Below are 16,392 nucleotides of genomic sequence, written 5' to 3'. Positions count from 1 at the left end.
TGACTCTAGGAGAAACACCTCAGCTTTAAAAACAAACATAGGCTCAAAGAGAAGGAACGGAAGGTGATACTCCAAACAGGTGGCAGGCAAAATAAAGAGGGTGTAGCCACACTCACATCAAAAGAAATAGATTTCATGCCGAGAGAGGTAGCAAAACACAAATATAGACATTTTATGATAAAGGGGGTAATTTTGAAGAACATAGAATCAGTTCAGTTCAGTTGCTCAGTCCTGTCCAGCTCTTTGCGACCCCATGGACTGCAGCACGCCAGGCCTCCCTGTCCATCACCAACTCCCAGAGTTTACTCAAACTCATGTCCACTGAGTCGGTGACACCATCCAACCATCTCATCCTCTGTCATCCCCTTCTCCTCCCGCCTTCAATCTTTCCCAGCATCAGGGTCTTTTCCAAGGAGTCAGTTCTTCACATCAAGTGGCCAAAGTATTGGAGTTTCAGCTTCAACATCAGTCCTTGCAATGAATATTCAGGACTGATCTCCTTTAGGATTGACTGGTTTTATCTCCTTGCAGTCTAAGGGACTCTCAAGAGTCTTCTCCAACACCACAGATCAAAAGCAGCAATTCTTCAGTGCTCAGCTTTCTTTATAGACCAACTCTCACATCCATACATGACTACTGGAAAAAGCATAGCCTTGACTGGATGGACCTTTGTTGGCAAAGTAATGTCTCTGCTTTTTAATATGTTGTCTAGGTTGGTCATAACTTTTCTTCCAAGGAGCAAGCATCTTTTAATTTTATGACTGCAGTCACCATCTGCAGTGATTTTGGAGCCCAAGAAAATAAAGTCTATCACTGTTTCCATTGTTTCCCCACCAACTTGCCATGAAGTAATGGGCTTCCCAGTCGGTACTAGTGGTAAAGAACCTGCCTGCCAATCCAAGAGAGAGATAAGAGACACAGCTTCGATCCTTGGGTTAGGAAGATCCTCTGGAAGCAGGGTGTGGCAATCCACTCCAGTATTCTTGCCTGGAGAATCCTATGGACAGAGGAGCCTGGCATGGGGTTGCAAAGAGCTGGACATGACTGAGTGACTTCCACTTTCATTTTCACTTTCAACGGGACTGGATGCCATGATCTTCATTTTTTGGATGCTGAGTTTTAAGCCAGCTTTTTCTCTCTCCTCTTTCACTTTCATCAAGCGGCTCTTTAGTTCCTCTTCACTTTCTACTATAAGGGTGGTGTCATCTGCATATCTGAGGTTATTGATATTTCTCCCGCAGTCATGATTCCAGCTTGTGCTTCATCCAGCCTGGCATTTCACATGACGTGCTCTGCATATAAGTTAAATAAGCAGGGTGACAATATACAGCACTGACATAGTCTTTCCCTAATTTGGAACCCGTCCATTGTTCCATGTCCAGTTCTAACTGCTGCTTTTTGACCTGCATACAAATTTTTCAGGAGTCAGGTGAAAAATGATAAGGTGGTCTGGTATTCCCACCTCTTGAAGAATTTCCCACACTTTGTTGTGATCAAAGGTTTTGGCGTAGTAAATAAAGCAAAAGTAGATGTTTTTTCCTAAAACTCCCTTGCTTTTTTCTACGATCCAATGGATGTTGGCAATTGGTTCCTCTGCCTTTTCTAAATCCAGCTAGAACATCTGGAAGTTCTCAGTTCACATACTTTTGAAGTCTTGCTTGGAGAATTTTGAGCATTACTTTGTGCACGCAAGAGAATGCAACAAATGCAGCACTGAGAGGGATTTTTGTAACAATTCAGCAATTCAAAACTCAAGTAAGTAATCTAAACTTACATCTAAAGGAAGTAGGAGAAGAAGAAAAACAGAGCCCAAAGTCAGTATAAGGAAGAAAATAAAGATCATAACAGAAATAAATAAATGGAGACTAAAAAACACACCAAAGATCAATGAAACTAAGAACCGATCTTTGGAAAGAGAAATAAAGTTGACAAACATTTATCTAGACTCAAGAAAATAAAAAGAGAAAAAGGTCAGATAAATAATGTCAGAAATGAAAGAGAAGAAATTGCAACAGATAAAACAGAAATACAAAGGATTATAACAGAATATTATGATCAGCTCTCCACCAACAAATTGGTCAACATAGAAGAAATGGATAAATTCTTAGAATCATGCAACCTTTCAAGACTGAATCATAAAGAAACAGAAAATCCAATTAGACTCATCACTAGCAAGGAGATTGAGGCAGTAATTAAAAAAAAAAAAAAACTCTCAAAAAACAAAACCCCAGTACCCAATAGCTTCACAGTGAATTATACAAAACATTTTAAGAAGATTTAACCGATCCTTCTCAAGTTCTTACAAAAAATTGAATAGGAGGGAATGTTTCCTAAGTCATTTTGCAAAGCTAGCACCATCTTTATATCAATACCAGATAAATACAGCACACGCATACAAAATTACAGGTCAATATCTCTAAGGAACAGAGACGGAAATACCTCAACATAATATTAGCAAACCAAATATGACAATATATTATAGTATCATAGACCGTGATCAAGAGGGATTTAGTCCATAAATGTAGGATGGTTCAAATCTGCAAAGTAACTAGCATGATAATCAGATTAACAACATGAAATATAAAAATCAACTTATCATCTCAAGAGGTACAGAAAAAGCATTTGACAAGATACAATACTCATTCATGATAAGACTGTTAACAAACAGTATATAAGGAGTATATCCCACATACCAAAGCTCATATATGAGAAATCCACCTAACTTCATACTCAATGGTGAAAAACTGAAAACTATCCCTCTAAGATCTAGAGCAAGACAGAGATGCTCACTCTTGTCACTCTTATTCAACATAGTCTTAACCATAGTAAGTAGGCAAGGGAAAAGAAAAGCATCCAAACTTGGATGAAGAGGTAAAAGTGTCATCATTTGCAGATAACATGAATATATATATACTCATATTATGTATATATTTTATAATATATATAACATATTCATTATATATATATATATATATATATATATATATATATAATGGCTTCCCAGGTGTTGCTAGTGGTAAATAACCTGCTTGGAAATGCAGGAGATATGAGAGATGTGGATTTGATCCTTGGGTTGGGAAGATTCCTTGAAGGATACATGGCAACCCAAACCAGTATTCTTGCCTGGAGACTCCCATGGACAGAGGAGCCTGGCAGGCTGCAGTCCATAGGGTCACAAAGAGTTGGATATGAATGAAGTGACTTAGCTTGTACACACACACACACACACACACTCACGTATAACTTTAAAGTCTCCACCAAAAACTGATAGAAATGATAAATGAATACAGTAAAATTTCAGGGTAGAAAGTCAATATAAAAATCTGTCTAATTTCTATACACTAAAAACAAACTAGCAGAATGAAGAAATTAAGCATGCAATCTCTATATCTTCTTTGGAGAAATGTCTATTTTGGTGTTCTGTTCAGTTTTTGAATATTTCTCTTTTTTATTGAGCTCTATGAGCTGGTGTATATTTTGGAAATTAAGCACTTGATTGCATTATTTGCAAATATTTTCTCCCATTCCATACACTGTTTTTTCATTTTCTTTATGGTTTCCTTTTCTGGCAAAAGCTTGTGAGTTTGACTAGGTTCCATTTATTTATTTCTGCTTTTATTTCCTTCGCCTTTGGAGACTGATCTAGGAAAGCATTGATATGATTTATCACACAGAATGTTTTGCCTCTGTTCTTTTCTAGGAATTTTATGTGCTGTGTTATATTTAAGTCTTTAGACCATTTTGAGTTTATTTTTGTATATGGTGTGAGGATGTGTTCTAACTTCATTGATTTACATGAAGCCATTCAGCTTTCCCAACAACACTTGCTGAAAGGACTAGCTTTTCTCATTGTATATTCTTGCCTCTTTTGTTGAAGATTAAATGATCGTAGGTGTGTGGGTTTATTTCTGGACTCTATTCTGTTCCACTGATGAATATGTCTGCTTTTTTTGCCAGTACTGTGTTTTGATTAGTGTAGCTTTGTAGTAGTGTCTAAAGTCTGGCAAGGTTATGCCTTCAGCTTGTGTTCTTTTTCCTCAGGATTGCTTTGGCATATAGATGACCAACAGTCACCTGGAAAGATGCTCAACATCACTAATTATTAAAGAAATGTAATTCAAAACTGCAATGAGGCATCACCTCACACCAGTCAGAATTGCCATTATCAAAAGGTCTACAAATAATAAATACTCGAGAAGGTGTTCAAACTACCACACAATTTCACGCATTTCACATGCTAGCAAAGTAATGCTCAAAATTTTCCAAGCCAGGCTTCAACAGTACATGAACTGAGAAATTCCAGATGGTCTACCTGGTTTTAGAAAAGGCAGAGGAACCAGAGGTCAAATTGCCAACATCTGTTGAATCATCAAAAATGCAAGAGAGTTCCAGAAAGACATCTACTTCTGCTTTATTGACTACACCATATTCTTTTCCTGTGTGGATCACAACAAACTGTGGAAAATTCTTCAAGAGATGGGAGTACCAGAACACCTTACCTGACTCCTGAGACATCTGTATGCAGGTCAAGAAGCAACAGTTAGAACCAGACATGGAGCAATGGACGGGTTCCAAATTGGGGAAGGAGTATGTCAATGCTGTATATTGTCACCCTGTTTATTTAACTTCTATGCAGAGTACATCATGTGAAATGCCAGGCTGGATGAAGCACAAGCTAAAATCATGATTGTCAGGAGAAATATTAATAATCTCAGATATGGAGATGACACCACCCTTATGGCAGAAAGTGAAGAGAAACTAAAGAGCCTCTTGATGAAAGTGAAAGAGGAGAGTGAAAAAGTTGGCTTAAAAGTCAACATTCAAAAATCGAAGATCATGGCATGCGGTCCCATTACTTCAAGGCAAATAGATGGGGAAACAATGAAAACAGTGACATAGTTTATTTTCTTGGGCTCCAAAATCACTGCAGATAGTGACTGCCGCCATGAAATTAAAAGACACTCCTTGGAAGAAAAGTTATGATCAACCTAGACAGCATATTAGAAAGCAGCAACATTACTTTGCTGACAAAGGTCCATCTAGTCAAAGCTAAGATTTTTCTGGTAGTCATGTATGGATGTGAGAGTTGGACCATAAAGAAGGCTGAGTGCCAAAGAATTGCTGCTTTTGAACTGTAGTGTTAGAGAAGACTCTTGAGAGGCCCTTGGACTGAAAGATGATCAAATCAGTCCATCCTGAAGGAAATCAGTCCTGAATGTTCACTGGAAGGACTGATGCTGAAGTTGAAGCACCAATATTTTGGCCACCTGATGCAAAGGACTGACTCCTTGGAAAAGACCCTGATGCTGGTAAAGAATGAAAGCAAGAGGAGAAGGGGAGGACAGAGGATGAGATGGTTGGATGGCATCACCGACTCAATGGACATGAGTGTGCGCCAGCTCTGGGAGTTGGTGATGGACAGGGACTGTCCTGGAACTGTGCTGCCATCCATGGGGTCACAAAAAGCCAGACACCACTGAGTGACTGAACTGAACTGAAGAGAGGGTGTGGAGAAAAGGGAAGCCTCCTATTCTATGGAAAATAGTATAGAGATTCCTTAAAAACTAAAAATAGAGCTACTGTGTGATGCAACACTCCCACTTCTGGGCATATACTCAGACAAACCTATAATTCTAAAAGAGACATGCACCCCAATAATCACAGCAGCACTGTTTACAATAGCCAAGACATGGAAACAATCTAAGTGTCCATTAACAGATGCATGGATGAAGAAGATGTGGTCTATATATACAGTGAAATATTACTCAGACAAAAAAGTGAAATAATGCCACTTTCAGAAACATGGATGGGCCTAGAGATAATCATACTAAGTGAAGTAAGACAGAGAAAGGCAAATATTGCATGTGGAACCTAAAAAATGATACATATGTACTTATTTACAAAATAGAAACAGACTCACAGACATAGAAAACAAATATGTGGTCCCCAAAGGCGAACAGGGTGGAGAGGATAATCTAGGAACTTGGGATTAACAGATACACATGATTATATATAAAATAGATAAACAACAAGGACCCACTGTATACTACGGGGAACTGGATTCAATATTTCATAATAGTCTATGATGAAAAACCATTCAGGGGAGCGATCTGGTAGCAGTGCCAGGGCAGCAAGGGGATCCCTGATGCTTTCGGATTCTTGCAGCTGAGCAGGGATTTAACTGCTGCCATGTTGAGCAAAAGAGCAAAGACCAAGAAGCACCCCCAGTGCACAGCCTCCAGTGTGGTGTCCAAGTTCACCCAGTCACAGATTCAGGAGTTCAGGGAGGCCTTCAACAGGGTCGTTTAGAACACAAATGGCTTCATCAACAACGAAGACTTGCGTGATATGCTTGCCTCCCTGGGAAAAACTCCAACTGATGAGTATCTGGCTGCCACGATGGATGAGGCTCCAGGTTCCACAAATTTTACCATGTTTCTCACAATGTTTGGTGAAAAGTTAAATGGTGCAGATCCAGAAGATGTCATCAGAAACGCTTTTGCTTCTTACTTTGATGAAGAAGCAACTGGCACCATTCAGGAAGACTCTTGAGAGAGCAGCTGGCCACAAGGGTAAACCGGTTTGCAGAGGAGGCAGTGCAGGGGCTGTATAGAGTAGCACCTATTGACAAAAAGGGGGATTTCCATTACATCGCTTTCATGAGCATCCGTAAGCATGGAGCCAAAGACCAAGACAACTGAAAAGAACTTCAGATTCCAGTCACACGCTTCTTTTTGCCACTCTGAGTATTCCTGAGACTTTTCCCCAGAGCCTATCACATGCCCCTACCTTTACAGCTTCTGCCTTGCTTGTTGTGTTTATTCTCAGCCATTTGGGGAACATTCATCTCTATAATCAGACTGGATATGTGACTTCTTGTCATTTTCAGAATAGAAAATAGGGTAATTTAACTGACCGGCTGCCCCCTACCCTCCCTGCCCCCAATAACTGCAGTCTACAGAGGCCTCCCTATGGCTCAGTGGTAAAGAATCTGCCTTCAATGTGGGAGACCGAGGTTTGATCCTTGGGTGGGGAAGATCCCCTGGAGGAGGGCATGGCCACCCACTCCAGTGTTCTTGCCTGGAGGATCCCATGCACAGAGGAGCCTGGCGGGCTACAGTCCATGGGGTCACAGAGTCAGACACGATTGAACAACTGACACACACATAGTCAATATATTTTTTCAGAGAACGTCAGTCACTCAATTTTTTTCGAACCATAATCAGATGTTATGATAAAAAAGCATTTGAAAAAGAATACTTGTGTGTGTACACACACACACACACACATCTAAATCACTTTGTTGTTTACCTGAAACTAGCATAATACTGTAAATCAACTATATTTCAATAAAACAAGAAAAAAATCTCATTTACAATCTCCAAAAATAAAAAAAAACCAGGAATGAATTTAAACACTAAAAACAACACCAGAAATAATAATATATTGTTGAAAAATAAGACACAAAAATGGGAAAGTATTCTGTGCTCATGGATTAGAAGGATTAAACTGTTAAAAATGTCCATTTTTTCCTATAATAGTTTATAGATTCAATGCAATCTCTATTAAAAACCCAATAACATTTTTCACAGAAATAGAACAGAAAATTTTAAATTCATTTACAACCATAAAAGACTGCAAATAGCCAAAGCAATTCTGAGAAAAAAAAACAAAGCTAGAGGCATCATAACACTCTGCTTTTAAATTATAATACAAAGCTGAGTGAGTGCTAAGTCGCTTCAGTCGTGTCTAACTCTCTGCAACCCTATGGACTGAAGCCCACCAGGCTCCTCTGTCCATGGGATTCTCCAGTCAAGAATACTGGAGGGGGTTGCCATACCCTCCTCCAGGGGATCTTCCCAATCCAAGGATCAAACCTGTGTCTCTTACATCTCCTGCATTGGCAGACAGGTTCTTTACTGCTAGCACCACCTGGGAAGCCCACTACAAAGCTATATTTAACTGAAATAGCATGGTTTTGGCAGAAAATGGACACATGGATCAATGGAATAGAATAGAGAGCCCAGAAATAAATGCATACAGATACTGACAACTAATTTACAACAAAGGAGCAAAGAATATACGATGGAGATAGATAGTCTCTTTGGTAAGTGATACTGGGACAACGGGACCATCACAAACAAAAGAAAGAAACTGAAACACTATCCCACACCGTAGACAAACTCAAAATGGATTAAAGACTTGAATATAAGACCTGAAACAATAAAACTCTTAGAAGAAACATAAGCAATACGTTCTCTGATATTGGTCTTAGCAATCTTTCTGGATTTGTCTTTTCAGGCAAGGGAGACAAGGAAAAATAAATAAACGGGACTGCACCAGACTAAAAAGCTTCCACACAGAAAAAGAAACAATCAACAAGATGGAAAGACAGCCTGCCAAATGGGAGATTACTCAAATATCATATAACCAATGAAGGATTAATGTCAAAAATACACAAAGAACTCACACAACTCAAGAACATCAGCAATAACAAAACCCAGGCTAGCTAAAAATGGGCAGAGGATCTAAATAAGAATTTTTCCAAGAAGAAAAATGACTCAAGGACACGTGAAAAGATGCTCGACATCACTAATTATTAGGGAAATGCAAGTCAAAACCACAATGAGATATCATCTCACATCCATAAGAATAGCTGTTATCAAAAATATTAGAAACAGCAAGTGTTGGACAGTATGTGGAGCAAAAGGAACCTTCATAAATTGTTAATGGGAATGTATATTGGTGCAGCCAATGTGGATAACAATATGGAGAGTCCTCAAAATATTAAGAATAGAACTACTGTATGATCTAGCTGTTTCACTTCTGGGTTATTTATCTGAGGACATGAAAACCCTAATTCAGAACTGTGCATGCACCTCTGTGTTCGTTGCAACATTGTTTACAATAGCCAAGATATGGGAACAACCTCACTGTCCATCTATGGATGAACAGATTCCACACTGGAATACTGCTCAGTCATAAAAAGATGAAATCATGCCGTTTGTGACAACATAGATGGGCCTTGAGGGTTTTATACTAATGATATAAGTCAGACGGGGAAAGAAAAATACCATATGACCTCACTTGTACTTGGAATTTAAAAAAAATAAATGAACGAACAAAACCCAGGGGGCAGAACAGTGGTCACCAAAGGAAAGGAAGGAGGTGTAGTGAGTAAAAGGGGTTAACCGTATGGCAATGGATGGACACCAGACCAGGCGGTGAGTGCCCTGCAGTGTAAGGAGAAGTATAGTGTTTTACACATGAAGCACGTACTGCCATAAGCCAGCGTTGTTGTTGTGCGGTCACTAAGTAACATCCGACTCTTTGTGAACCCGTGGCCTACAGCGCAGCAGGCTTCCCTGTCCTTCACTGTCTCCTGGAGTTTGCTCATACTTATGTCCACCGAGCTGGTGATGCCATTTAGCCATCTCATCCTCTGTCCTCCCCTTCTCCTCCTGCCCTCAATCTTTCCCAGCATCAGGGTCTTTTCAAATGAGTCAGCTCTTCACATCTGGTGGCCAAAGTATTGGAGCTTCAGCTTCAGCATCAATCTTTTCAATGAATATTCAGGGTTGATTTCCTTTAGGATTGACTGGTTTGATCTCCTTGCAGTCCAACGGACTCTCAAGAGTCTTCTCCAGCAGCACAGTTTGAAAGCAACAATTCTTCAGCCCTCAACCTTCTTTTTGGTCCAACTCTCACTTTTGACCATGAACTGTATGAAAAGCTAGTGTTACCTCAATTAAAAAAAAAAAAAAAACAACAACATTCACTTGAATACTACTGACATATTTTGAAGCACGTTTTTTAGTTGCTTTCAAGGTGAATTTTATGCCTCCTTGTGATTAGTTACTTCAATGTGCACAGAATTTTGAAACTGAAGATGCTTCTAAAGGGCTTTTCATTTTGTTGAGCACATGCAAAGCTTTCTTAAAGGAAATCACTAGGTTGGAAGTCTGCATAACTCAATTGTTTCTGTATTTCACAATATACATCTTGCTGATCAGTGTACATCATTTTCCTGTGTCCTTTTCAATGCTCACCTCAAGAATTCCAAGCCTCAGTTTGTCAAATGCAGCAGCAAGTACTGTTACTACTAATGTTGTTGTTGTTTTAGTTGCTGGGTTTTGTCCTACTCTATGCGACCCCATGAACTGTACCCCACCAGGCTCCTCTGTCCCTGGGGTTTCCCAGGCAAGATACTGGAGTGGGTTGCCATTTCCTTCTCCTAGAGATCTTCCTGACCCAGGGATCGAACCCATGTCTCCTGTATTGGCAGGCGGATTGTTTACTGCTAAGCCGTCAGGGAAGCCCTAATAAAACATGTTACTACTAATACTAAATATGTGTTACATACGCTGTGTTAAGTACTGTTCCAAGTACTTTCAGTACATTGTCAATTAATCTTCAACAAAAATCTTATAAAATGAGGTATATTGTTGTTCCTGTTTAGTAGATGAGGAATTTCAGACACAGTGAGGATAACTGCACAAATCATTCAGAGAAGTCAGGGTTAGATCTACAGAACTTCAAGTGAATCAGAAAGCTCTAATTTTTTGAAAATCTTCAGGTTTGTTAACGTTGGTAACTAACTCATAAATTTTAAATATTGTGTGAATCAACAAAATCCCGGCAAAAGTCAATGTACCTGACCACTGAATGCTGTATGCGGTATGCATTCAGTTTTTTGACTTAAGACTTTTAGGATTTCTTGCTCACTTACATCTTCCGAGTATTCCTGTCTTTGCTTATCACTGCTGCCTTTTCTTCATCTTTCTATGAGTCATTTATCATACTTTGGTATCTACATTATTGAATTGAGTTTGTTCATGTTTTTCTTCTTACATTCCTGCAATTTAAAAGAACAAATAAATGCAATGAAGGAGGGGGTACTGTGGGCAATGGAAATACACTTACTTATCAAAAAAAATTTCCCATATAAGTAGGCCCATGCACATATTCAAGGGTGAACTGTACACTGAAATAGATTTTTGAAGATGACTTTAGGAAAATGAAAATATTATTCTGAGATGAATCAGGCAATCTTATAAAGAAGTTGCTCCTTGCCTCTTACCCTCTAAAAGGTTTTTTTGGGACGAATTATTGCAGTGCTATCTCATTAGTGGGTACATTGTTTATTCTAGGCTTATGCTGTCTCTTATCTTCATCCTGTTGTCTGTAACCTCCTTTTAGAGTTTGAAAACCCCTCATTTGAAGTTCTTTCCCATGCTCTTTCTTGTGTGATATTGGTCACATTTATGCTCTTTCCTTCCTTTCTTTTTTTTTTTTTTTTTTTTTTGTGCATATATGTTGCTAGTGGTACTAGCCTTCACAGTTCATCTGCACTTTAATTGGCATATTTCATTTAAATCTTTAGGCTTGTCAGTTTTATGCTGTCTTGCTCACAACATCCAGCAGAGAAATCAGTCCCATCAGTTCTTTCCTCTCCGAGTTGACATGGTTGAAGTGCTCTACAGGAAAGGTAGGCTTTTATTCCAGAAATAGAGAGCATATTCATGAACTGAAGGACTGGTGTGTGACCTGCAGAACCAAAACCAGGATTGACTAAACTGGGACATCTCTGCCTCTTCCTGCTGCACTAAAATAGAATCTATCCAGGTGACCCCGTTTGTAGTCTGCTGTTTGAGGGCTTTGTGATAAGGGCTAAATCATTTCAGGGAATACAATCTAAATGGTTGCAGGATTTAAAAGTATATATATTTATGGAATTCCTCTAAATATATAACTGATGCTACATTATAATTTTTTTTAAAAGAGATCATTATTGACTTTTTTTGTAGTTGAAACATTCCCCCTCAATTTTTGTGAACAATCCATTTCTTACCCAGTAATGTTAGCCAACCAAATATATAGAATAATACATTATATTTTATCTACATGTTCCCAATATTCTATGTATAGTTGTTTCATACTCAAGGGGGAGAAAAGACTTTTAAGGCCAAAGAAAACTGCTGGAGGCAAAGCAGAAAGGAAGCTCTTGAAGGAGCCTTCCTGCATCAGGATTTTGCAAGCAACTCGATGACAAACTGCCCAGGAGCTAAGAATGATTTTTACATTTTTAGATGGTTGAACAAAATCAAAGGAAGAATAAATTTTGTGACATGTAGGAATTATGTAAAATTCCAATTGCAGTGTCTATCATGTACTGGCTTTGTGTGTAGTTGATGGCTACTTTCATGTTACAGCAACTGAGTTCAGAAATTGCGAAAGTAACCTTGTGGCTCTCAAAGGCTAAAATATTGATCATCTGACCATTTCCAAAAAGCTTGCTGATCCCTAACCCATAGTAACTTTTTTTTGGTATAATATTTTATTCTTAATTTGCAAAAATCAGTGTATTTGATGGATTGCCAACTCAATCTCTTTTAGTCCAGCTACAAGTTTTTGTGCCACAGATCATTCATTTACATGTAGGTACTCTGCAAAATTATTTTTAGTCTTATAGCAAACTCTTTATCCCTATTTCTGTCTCTATTTGTGCAGAAAACATCTTGAGGCTGCACCCAGCCTTTGGCAAAATGGAGAGGAAGAGACAGAAGTGAGATTGGTCTTGAGGAATACTCCCAGAGTGCCTCAATACTCTCTTATTGAACCTCCACAGCCCCTGATGGAAGTCATTTAAACTGCCAGCTTGCTGCCCAGCAATAATAAACAGCACATAAGGTGATATGCAATGCAAATTCCACACTCATTATACTGGCATACAATGCCTGCTACAACCTACTCTTGTCTTGTCTTCCATATCCTTCACTTCTGTCACAGCAAGCCTCTCATTCCTCCCCATATGACTTTTGCCTTTCCACTGAGTTGACTCGAGTTTGAGCCAGCTCTGGGAGATGGTGGAGAGGGAAGCCAGCTGTGCTGCAGTCTCTGGGGTCACAAAGAGTCAGGCACGACTCAGTGACTGAAAAGCAACAACTGGACCTCACTACTCATTATCATTATCCCTGGTTTTTAATCTACTCAATATTTGAGATGCCATCACTCTGGTTCAGATCATATATCATCTTGATTCATTTCATTTCAATGGTATGAACATTTCCTTCCTTCAAGATCAGGAACTGGTTGAAGAGTTTTCATGTCCACTTAGTTCAGTTCAGTTCAGTTCTGTTCAGTTGCTCAGTCGTGTCTGACTCTTTGCGACCCCATGGACTGCAGCATGCCAGGCTTCCCTGTCCATCACCAGCTCCCAGAGTCCACCCAAACCCATGTCCATTGAGTTGGTGATGCCATCCAGCCATCTCGTCCTCTGTCGTCCCCTTCTCCTCCTGCCCTCAGTCTTTCCCAGCATCAGGGTCTTTTCCAATGAGTCAACTCTTCTCATCAGGTGGCCAAAGTATTGGAGTTTCAGCTTTAACATCAGTCCTCTCAATGGACACCAAGGACTGATCTCCTTTAGGATGGACTGGTTGGATCTCCTTGCAGCCCAAGGGACTCTCAAGAGTCTTCTCCAACACCACAGTCCAAAAGCAGCAATTCTTCAGCACTCAGCTTTCTTCATAGTCCAACTCTCACATCCATACACGACCACTGGGAAAACCATAGCCTTGACTAGACAGACTTTTGTTGGCAAAATAACGTCTCTGCTTTTCAATATGCTGTCTAGGTTGGTCATAGTTTTTCTTCCAAGGAGCAAATTTCTTTTAATTTCATGGCTGCATCACCATCTGCAGTGATTTTGGAGCCCAAGAATATCCTGTCACTGTTTCCATTGTTTCCCCATCTATTTGCCATGAAGTGATGAGACCAGATGCCATGATCTTCGATTTTTGAATGCTGAGTTTTAAGCCAAATTTTTCACTCTGCTCTTTCACTTTCATCAAGAGGCTTTTCAGTTCCTCTTCATTTTCTGCCATTAGGGTGGTGTCATATGCCTATCCGAGGTTTTTTATATTTCTCCCAGCAATTTTGATTCCAGCTTGTGCTTCATCCATCCTGGCATTTCACATGATGTACTCTGCATATAAGTTAAATAAGCAGGGTGACAATACACAGCCTCGATGTACTCCTTTCCCAGTCTGGAAAAGGAGTCTGTTGTTCCATATCTGGTTTTAACTGTTTCTTCTTGACCTGCATACAGATTTCTCAGGAGGCAGGTCAGGTGGTCTGGTATTCCCATCTCTTGTCCACTTATTCCTCATTGGATAAATGCCCAAGCCATGACCTTTATATTATTGGTCTTAGGTTTAGGGGTAGAAAACTGAACCATCTTGGGTGCCATTCTGGTTTTGTTTATGTTTGGTTCGTGGAATAAAAAATATATAAAATACAGAGAATTGCAGGCTCCCAACCCTAGCCACTGGAGATGATGTCTATTTTTAGGGGATAAAAGGGCAGAAGCTGTGGTTTCTGATGAGACTATTCACATCCTCCTTGAGTGTTAATCCCATTAATTCTTATCAAGAGGCAAAGTTTCAGGTGAATCCTTAATAGAAGGGATTAACCTGGAAAATGGAACTTTAAGAAGGAAATTTGGACTTATTAGCAGTCCTGCATTTTTGTTTGCTTTATTTTAATTTTTTTTTTGGTTTCCTGATTCATTGATTTCTGCTTTTATCTCAAATTCTGTTGTAGTTTCTCCATTTTGTTTAAATTTTTATTTATTTTTCATTTTTTGGCCACACTACATGTCACATGGGATCTCAGTTTCATGACCAAGGATCAGACTTGCATGCCGTGCATTGGAAGTGCAGAATCTTAACCATTGGAGTCCCCATTAGCCCCATCTTACAGACAAGAGTGGAAACATCTCCATATTTATTATAAGATCCGGGATATAAAACCTGGGCTTCCATACTCACAATTACTCTTTACCTGCGACTTTCTGATACATCATTTTAAAGTTACCTGATTTCACAGTGGTTCACAGTATGAGTAATACCTATAACATATAATCCTGGCAGGTTACCTCATGAGCCAACCAACTTAATTACTTCAAAATCTGGCACATTTTAAGGCATTGTTAGTACCTGCAACTCAATCTCATAGCTATGTTTATGTTACAGAAGAACCTTTTGTATCTTATTATAGTCTCCCTTTTTTAGTGAAAACATGCAAACATGTCACAGAAAAGAAATGGGTGCAGTGATCTTTGACATGCCCTGTTTCAGAATAATGGCCACATTTTGATTAATACTATTTATTACAATAAGAAAATAGTTATATAGCAGGGTGATAGCAAGTTTTGGGATTTTCTTTAAAATATTTTATAGAAAACTGCAAGTTCTACTTTTAAGTTCAGTTTTTATTATACCTTCTAACTCTGTCAGGCAGAATTAATTACTTATCTTTTCTGCTTCACAATGTTTTTTTTTAGTAATAGTAGTGTATTGCATTGTATCCTAATTTATATTTCTGTCTTCTCAGGACTATGAGCTTCTGGGAGAATATATGGTATATATCTGAGAAGAAAAGGACCTCACTCAAATGTTAGTTTTGGATAGATAGATTATTTGTGATATTTGAAAATGAATTATTTTTGTTTCTGTTTCTTTAAATGTTTTATTCTTTCTAATCAGTTCAGTTCAGTCACTTAGTCGTGTCCGACTCTTTGCGATCCCATGGACTGCAGACCCCATGGACTGCAGAAAGAAACTATTCTTTCTAATACTTTGTCTTTTGTTTTCCCCGGCAAGTATGTATTGGCTTTTTGTCAGTTATTGTTCTAGGCATGGGCTTCCCCAGTGGCTCAGCAGTAGAGAATCTGCCTGCAAGTCAAGAGTCCCAGGAGATGCAGGTTCTATCCCTTGGTTTGGAAAATCATCTGAAGGAGGGCATGACAACCCACTCCAGTATTTTTACCTCTAGAATCCATAGGCAGAGGAGCTTGGAGGCCTACAGTCCATAGAGTCATAGAGTCAGACACAACTAAAGCAACATAGCATGCATGCACACACATTGTAAGCATTAGGTAATGTATTGAGGGGAAAACAGAAAAAATCCCTGTTCTCTTAGAGCTTATATTCTCACGGGAGGAATCAGACAAAAAATATAAAAAAGAAAAAGAGGAAAGAAGAGGAAAAAAGGAGGAGGAAGAGAGAAGATGGAGAAGAAACAAAAATAACAATAGTAATAGAGATCAGTAAAGTTTGTAGATAATTTGGAGATGAAGCAAGCTAATGAATTATTTCTAATCGGGAAAACCTTGTTAAAGAGAGAAGAATGTAGAGAAGATATAACATATCTGTCTGCTGGGTCAAACTTCTAGCTGTGAAAATTTCATTTCAGAAGAAAAAAAAAAGTACCTGAAATCTCAAATCCAAAATGTGTGAAAGCCTTTCTGCTGTTGTACCGTGGTGAATAGATGGAGCACTAGCCTCTCAATCTCCCCCTGACAACTCACTGGATGCCTCTGTCCCTAAAGAA

General features: G+C 39.0%; 1 pseudogene; it reads left to right on the top strand.

Moving 5' to 3' along the window:
• Positions 1 to 6,189: 6,189 nt before the first annotated feature.
• On the top strand, positions 6,190 to 6,701 carry LOC136150809 (myosin regulatory light polypeptide 9 pseudogene; annotated as a pseudogene).
• The last annotated feature ends 9,691 nt before the right edge of the window (positions 6,702 to 16,392 follow it).

This window comes from Muntiacus reevesi, chromosome 19 (assembly GCF_963930625.1).
Source record: "Muntiacus reevesi chromosome 19, mMunRee1.1, whole genome shotgun sequence".
NCBI classification, from domain to species: Eukaryota; Metazoa; Chordata; class Mammalia; order Artiodactyla; family Cervidae; genus Muntiacus; species Muntiacus reevesi.
Note: the sequence above shows the minus strand (reverse complement) of the source record. Positions and strands in the feature narration are given on the sequence as shown.